This window comes from Bubalus kerabau, chromosome 15, assembly GCF_029407905.1.
Source record: "Bubalus kerabau isolate K-KA32 ecotype Philippines breed swamp buffalo chromosome 15, PCC_UOA_SB_1v2, whole genome shotgun sequence".
NCBI classification, from domain to species: Eukaryota; Metazoa; Chordata; class Mammalia; order Artiodactyla; family Bovidae; genus Bubalus; species Bubalus kerabau.
The window spans coordinates 82,838,914-82,846,700 of NC_073638.1; the positions used below are offsets into that span (position 1 = coordinate 82,838,914).

Consider the following 7,787-nt stretch of genomic DNA (forward strand, 5'->3'; position numbering starts at 1 on the left):
ATCATGCATAACAATATACAAAGAATTTTGAGTCTTCTCTCAGTGGATTGGATTGGATGGGGATTTGGAAGATGGGGGAACTGGGAGAAGACAGATAAATAAAAGATGATCTCGGTAGAGAAAGATATGGGTAGCAGGCAGGTTTCAGGTGGGGTTGGGGAGCAGCCGGTGACAACTTCTTGCGATGGGCACGGCTGGGGCATTTGTAGCACAATGGCAACAATTACGCAATTCTAATTTTCTCCTTTTCTGTGTAGCACTGTGAACCTAAGTTTCTTGCAATAAATTTTATTAAACATCCGTCACTCAAACAAACACACCATGTTGATTTTGTTTAAGAGAGTGAAGGATGAAGAAAACAGGCCATGCTGTACCCTGGCGTGATGTGATACGGAGGAGGGTGAGAAGTAATGGAAAGCGGGTGAGAGTGTAAATAACACTTGAGCGGAAGCAAGAGAACAGAGCCTCAGGGATACAACTGTGAGCCCTTGCTCGTCCTTGGGAGTTCCGGGGGGAGCTCTGGACCTTACACGGCACAAAGGATGCACGAAGGGTGAGGGGCGTGGCAGATATTTTAGGCCAATCAACTCTTGGCACAAATACCCGTGTGCTTCTCTACATTTTCTAGATTGTGTAAGCAGTAACACTGGAGCCACGTGACCGGATTCTGGTCACGGGGATGTGCGTGGGAGGGAGGCAGACCACACCCGGTCCTCAGTGACAGCCTCGGCGACCCTTCCCAGACTTCCCTGCAGTAGCGGTATTGACGTCTACCTGTTCTAAGTGGCTTAGCTGCAAGGCAGCGGAGAACGACTCAACCCACACTGGTCTTTTCAAGGGTAAATATAAATTCATTGTGTTAAGTCACTGTGATTTTAAGGTAATTTGTTAATACAGCATGAGCCAGAGGACTCACCTCTTCACCCAGTGAGCTCTGGCATGGATGTGTCTTGTGTGTGGTCGTAAAAACATTGTTTTGGGCAGAAGGGACTGTGGCTTAGGCAGAATCCGTTAGCAGCTGGTGAGCCCAGGGCAGACTCAATTTCTGGTCTGCTCCCTGGGTAGCTCTAAGACCGTGGGCTTCTCTTTGCCACGTTTCCTCATCAGTGCCAATGGGCAGTTTGTTCTCTCAGTCCCACAGGGATCTTGTGACGATGAAGGGAGGGCTTTGAAACAGTTAAAGCTACTCTGCAAGCATTAGATCTGATTGACTTTCCTATGTTTTCTTTTCCTAAGGGGAGGGTAGAGAGGACAGATAATGGAACATCCTTAGTGGAGTGAATGGTCCTTGTTAAGCCTGTGCCCTGAATCCGTTGGCCTCGCTCTCCCTTTTCAAGCAGACATCCTAGAACCAGCGCTATGTTGAACTCTATTTGAGACTGAGAAAGAGGAGAGTTAGTAATACCGGTTCTCTTTATTTAAAATCTTGATATTTCATTCATTATAGATTTTTGCAATTGGATTTATTTTTTAGCTCTATCTTATGACTGTTTATCCTGTTTACTAAAGCTTTGGGTGCCCCTTAACTTTGGCATCCGAGCTGAGTGCCTCACTCCTCACCCTAGTCCCGGACTCGCCTAATACCATCCTGTGCCACTACCACGGTGCCTCGCTGGTCCCGGGAGAAGTCCCTAGGCTTTCTGGACCCTGTGAAGTTGTCCCCCTTCCTGAAGAGTCTTGCCCGTCATTCTCCTACCAACACTTGCATCCTAACTGCCTGCTGAGTCCACCTCCACTGGGAAGCCATCCCTGATCTACCCCAACTGTAGGCAACCTTGCCTTACCCTGACTCCCCTCGGCACCTTCGTTATCCCTCTCTAGGAGCTCAGTACTTGTTACCTGTAGGATGGATGGTTATGTAACCTACTAGGTTGCCTAGTCCTTGTAGACAGCCGTTGTGTTTTCTGTTTTAGAAGGATTTGTTTCGTTCTGTATCTCCTGCTCTTCATTTAGAATGCTTAGCACAGTAATGAATCCATGATAGAGGTGGTATCATTTTCTCTTGGCTCTCATAATTGTCCAAGAGAACAATTATTCTATAATTATTCTGTTCTTCCCATCTTCCTTAGTTCCTTTTCTGAACTGAGACATCTTGAAATTCAGTGACTAAATCAAGAAGCCTCTGAATTTGGAGCTAAAGAAACACTGCAGTGTTAAAAGACGCAGAGAGTTGGCAAAGGCCATGCCAACAAAAAGGATGTGCCAATTTCTCCTCTGGGCAACATGCCAGGCTTTTGTTTTCCCCGTGATTTCATTTGTTTTTAAAGGAGAAAAAGGGAGCAAGGGTAGAGGGAAGACAGTGAAAGCCCTGACTTCCAGACAGGGCCAAGTTAGAAGACATGATATATCTTGGTGAGGTCGCTGTGTTGAGTCCCCATGGTGTCCTTCTGAATAATGTGATCAAAGCCTCGTGTTTACAAAATACCCTATTCCTTCTAGGATGTGGCCACACCGATGAGGGCACAGTTTCTGACATTGTTTTGACTAGAGAAGGTAAAGCCAGAGACATCTCACTTCTCCAGGGACCGTGTAGAACTGGGATTCAGGCTTTTCAGACTGAACTGAGTCAGTGTGTTGAAGGGCTTTGGGAGCTGGGACTGGGACCAGGAGCCTTGCTATGAATCCATGTGAGAAATAACTGAACTGCCTTTCCTTAGAGACCACACCAGCTGTTGACTGGGGACTTCAGACTTCCAGAGACTATCGGTGTCTTAATCAAAAGAGATTTAATTGCACTGGAGTTGGGAGCCCAAACAAAGAGGCTTTTCTCTAGTCTTTCCTCTCCTAGCCTGGAACTGAACAAAAACTGGAATGAGGCATATATAATGACCCAGGTTTAGGAAATCATGGAAACAGAAAGATTAAGGGAAGAGAGAGAAGTAAGTGCTCGACAGACCAGAACTGGCAAGGAACTTGAGGGTGATACATGCAGGGACCAATCTTCAGGCAGCTATGACATTACTGTCCCCAAGTTGATTCACTAATATGTGTGTGTGTGTGTGTGTGTAGAGTGTAGGAGGAGGGGGAAGGACACTGAGGCCTGGAGAGATAAGGTAATTTGCTCAGGGTCATCACTAAGCAGGTTTGGGAGGGTAAGATCTACCCAGACCCTCTGCTCCCCAGCACAGTGGTCTCTCCCCAGACCCTTAAGATTCTCAAGCAGTGGAAGAGAAATGACTTTTTAGAGACAAAGGAAAAATCAGTGAAAAAGAGAGACGAGGACTGCAGGATAAAGATGAAGTGGAATTCAGGTGAGGAAACTGTTCTGGTCCCCTTGGTTCATGCTCAGTTCAGACCAGCAGATCCAATTCCTTGGATTCATCATTCTCTCCAATACATCAGTGCAACGCTGGCCTAGCTGCCAAAGTTTAATGCTTTAAAGATGATCAAATACCTTCTCTACTCCCCTGCACTGCACCTCTGCCAAAGGAATTTCTGTCCATTAGCACAAGAGTCTCCATCAGCCTTCAGATACGGAGAGACTGCAAAGCTGGTTTTCATGCTTGTCTGCGTAAAGGCAGACATTTCCCCGGTCCTCTTGGGCTGTTGGAATCGACTCATGATGCATGTAAAATCCTGCCTTAAGATAAATAGGGCTTCTGTGTGCAGTTTTGTTCTTAATGGCAGTTCCTTTTTAGCTGTGCAATCTTGGAGGCAAGATGGAGTTACTTAAACTTTGTCTCAGTTGCCTCATCTGTGAAGTGGGGATAATAAAAGTTCCTGCCTCATAAAGTGAATGTGGGGATTAAGTGACTTAATATATAAATCACTTAGAATAGTGTCTATATATGTGCACTCTGTTATTAAAGAAAATATCTGTCCTTTTAGAATCTATTTTTGTGCTCTATAGCAGCTCCCAGCTAGCGATCTGTTTTACACACGGTAGTGTATACATGCCAATGCCACTCTCCCCATTCATGCCACCTTCTCCTCTCAGATGACCCAGAGGAGATGGAGGGGGTAGAAGGCTCACAAGGGAGAGGATTTATGTATACATATAGCTGATTCATGTTATTGTACAGCAGAAACTAATACAACATTGTAAAGCAATCATATTCCAATTAAAAAATAGTGAAAAAAAATCTATTTTTGGTAAGCTGCTGCTGCTGCTAAGTCACTTCAGTCGTGTCTGACTCTGTGCGACCCCATAGACGGCAGCCCACCAGGCTCCTCCGTCCCTGGGATTCTCCAGGCAAGAACACTGGAGTGGGTTGCCATTTCCTTCTCCAATGCATGAAAGTGAAAAGTGAAAGTGAAGTCGCTCAGTCGTGTCTGACTCCTAGCGACCCCATGGACTGCAGCCCACCAGGCTCCTCTGTCGATGGGATTTTCCAGGCAAGAGTACTGGAGTGGGGTGCCATTGCCTTCTCCAGCTAAGAGGATCTAATTAAGACAACAGCTTTCTGTTAGGTAAGCATACTGTTTTGTTGAGATTGGTAGGCTAAGTCCAAGGATGGCTTATGATCTCTATGAATATTCATCAATTTTATTGGGTTCTTAAGAGTTTCGTTTTTATTTTTAAATGTTTTCATAAAAATAAATAATCACTTAAAGGTCTGCACAATGCCTTTCTCTCTGCAGTGTGCTTTATATCTCTTGATAACTTTGTCTGTTGCACAAAAGCATGTTGAGGTTTACTGCGTGCTGAGCTCTGGGGCACATACGCTGACCAGGGAAGACAGTCTCAAGGAGACTTCCTGCGGGAAGTAGGCTCTGAGCTGAGTGAGGCTTGGGCAGGACACTGAGGATGCGAAAGTTAAGATGCTTCAGCAGTAGTGCCTGCGGAAAGCACAGAGGTGTGAGTGAAGGTGGGGGATTAGAGAAGCCACAGATAATTCAGGCGGCTGGAGAAGAGGGTGAGGGTGGGCTGTGGCTGTGGGTTCAAGGAGTGAGAAGCGAGAAAGAGGCACAAGGGAGTAAGTAGGGGACACCTCATGGAGGGTTTTCCCTGACACACCCAGGAGTCTAAGAACATCCTGTCCTTGATGGGGCGCCATGCCTGGAGTTTTTAAATCAATTATTGGCTGCATTGAGTCTTTGTTGCTGCACACAGGCGAGCTGGGCAATCCTCTCTAGGTGTGGTGATAGGGCCTCTCACTGCGGTGGCTCCTCTTGTTACAGAGTTTAGGCTCAGTACTTGTGGTGCATGGGCTCCGTTGCTCTGTGGCGGGTGGAATCTTCCCAGACCGGGGATCGAACTCATGTCTCCTGCATTGGCAAGTGGATTCTTAACCACTGAACCACCAGAGAAGTTCTATGGCTGGATTTTTTAACAGGGGAATGAAGAGGGATTCTATTAAAGTTTTAGAAGTATCACTCTGGCTACACCGAGGAAGAACTGGCAAGAAGCCGGCTGCAGGGCAGGGGAAGCTGTTAGTTACAAGGCTCTTGTTTTGATCCAGGCAAGAAATGAAGAGGGTTTGAAATCAGGGAGGAGCTATGGTCATAGAGGAAAAAGAGGGAAGGAGTCCTGAGATAGATATTTCAGTGGGAGGCAGGAGCCCAGGTATCAACCCCTATTGGAGAGAGAGGGAAATCCTGGTTGAGTGGTTATCTGTGTGCAGGGGTTTACACAGCCAGTAGGGAATAAAGCACTGCTTTTCTGAAAATCTTCACCAGTACTGGTTTTCTTGACATACCAAGATGACTCCATGTCACAGAACTGCCTCGGATGTAAGAGTTCAGACCAGTCCTCTCTGAAGCCCCCACATAGCACCTGGATTTTGTCCACAAGACATGCTCGATATGGCAAACCAGAAAGAGATTGAAATCCCATGTACAGTTGCATACCTTGCTTCTCATCCTCACCTTCTCAGGTACCCCTGGCTTCGTGGCAGAGAAGAACCTTACCTTTGTGACGGAATTCCTCCTCGCCGCCCTCACTGACTGCCCTGCACGGGCCCTGCCTCTCTTCCTCCTGTTCCTGTTCATCTATCTGGTCACCTGTTGGGGACCGTGGGCCTGATCATCCTGACCCGCATGGCTCCCCAGCACCAGACCCCCATGCACCCCTTCGGAGTCACCTCTTGCTCCCGGATGTCTGCTGCTCGTCGGTCACCACGCTGCAGACCTTCTCCACATGCACCTCCCACCTCACTGTGGTGTCACTCTTCTTTGGAACCCTCATCTTCATGTATCTGAGAGATCATTCCGGCCGGATCACAACGGTGATCCCCATGTTGAACCCTCTTACCTACAGCCTGAGGAACAAGGAAGTGTTGGAGGCCCTGAGGAAAATTCTCAACAGAGCCAGGGTGTCCTAACCATCCAACTTGGAAATTCCTGAGAATCATTTTCTTTGCAGTGCCAGCATTCTGGGAACTCATTATTTATAGCATGCTCGATGTTTAAATGAGTGTGTCATGGTGTAAGGCATAAAAAAACCCAGAACTTTTAGTTCCAGGGAAAGAAAAGAAGGAAAGGAAGAGGCAGCTTAGGAAGAGATTGGAGTAAGAGCTCTAACTTCCACTGCTACTGCTAAGTCACTTCAGTCGTGTCGGACTCTGTGTGACCCCATAGACGTCAGCCCACCAGGCTCCCCTGTCCCTGGGATTCTCCAGGCAAGAACACTGGAGTGGGGTGCCATTTCCTTCTCCAATGCATGAAAGTGAAAAGTGAAAGTGAAGTCGCTCAGTCGTGTCCGACTCTTAGCGACCCCATGGACTGCAGCCCACCAGGCTCCTCCATCCATGGGATTTTCCAGGCAAGAGTACTGGAGTGGGGTGCCATTGCCTTCTCCGTCTAACTCCCAAGACAGTGACAAAAAAAAAATCTGAAATCCTGTGTAATCTGTTCATTTATCCATCCATCAGTCCATCCATTAATCCACCTTATTCTTTTGATGCATTTCAAAGTGAGTGAGAGACATCAGTATTAATGCTCTTCTATCCTATATGGGCAAGAATGATGTCATCAATTAGGATTCAATATTTAGATTATGTTTATTTAAAAATGTTTTAAATTGAACTATAGTTGGTTTAAAATATTGTGTTAGCATCAGTTGTACAGCATAGTGATCGGATAAGGCAATGGCAACCCACTCGAGCACTCTTGCCTGGAAAATCCCATCGACAGAGGAGCCTGGTGGGCTGCAGTCCATGGGGTCGCTGGGAGTCGGACACGACTGCGCGACTTCACTTTCACTCTTCACTTCCATGCATTGGAGAAGGCAATGGCAGCCCACTCCAGTGTTCTTGCCTGGAGAATCCCAGGGGCGGCGGAGCCTGGTGGGCTGCCATCTCTGGGGTCGCACAGAGTCGGACACGACTGGAGTGACTGAGCAGCACAGCATAGTGCTTCAGTATTTTTGTAGATTTTACTCCAATACAGTTTATTACAAGATATGGCTATAATTCCCTGTACTATACAGTATAGCCTCATTGATTATCTATTTTACACCTAGTAGTTTGAATCTGATAATCCCATACTCCTAATTTGTCCCTCCCCCTCCCCTCTCCCCTTTGGTAGCCATAGTTTGTTCTGTTTTACGTATACATTCATTTGTATTACTTTGTAGATTTTAAATATAAGTGATATCACATAGTATTCGTCTTTCTCTGTCTGATTTATTAAGCATAATAGGTCCATTCATGTTGCTGCAAATGCATTATTTCATTTTTCATGGCTGAGTAATATTCATACATATCCATAGAGAGAGCACATTTTTTTTTTTTTTGGATGTGCTGTGCAGCTTGTGGGATCTTAGTTCCCCGAGCAGGGATTGAACCCAGGCGCCCTGCAGTGAAGCACAGAGTCCTAACCACTGCCCAGGAAGTTTCCATAGAACA

General features: G+C 46.5%; 1 long non-coding RNA gene across 1 annotated transcript; it reads left to right on the top strand.

The window, feature by feature from the left end:
- Positions 1 to 636: 636 nt before the first annotated feature.
- Positions 637 to 7,532, top strand: LOC129628583 (uncharacterized). Its single transcript, XR_008702827.1, has 3 exons — positions 637 to 839; positions 5,817 to 6,542; positions 7,212 to 7,532. It is a non-coding gene; the product is annotated as an uncharacterized LOC129628583 (long non-coding RNA).
- Positions 7,533 to 7,787: the final 255 nt, after the last annotated feature.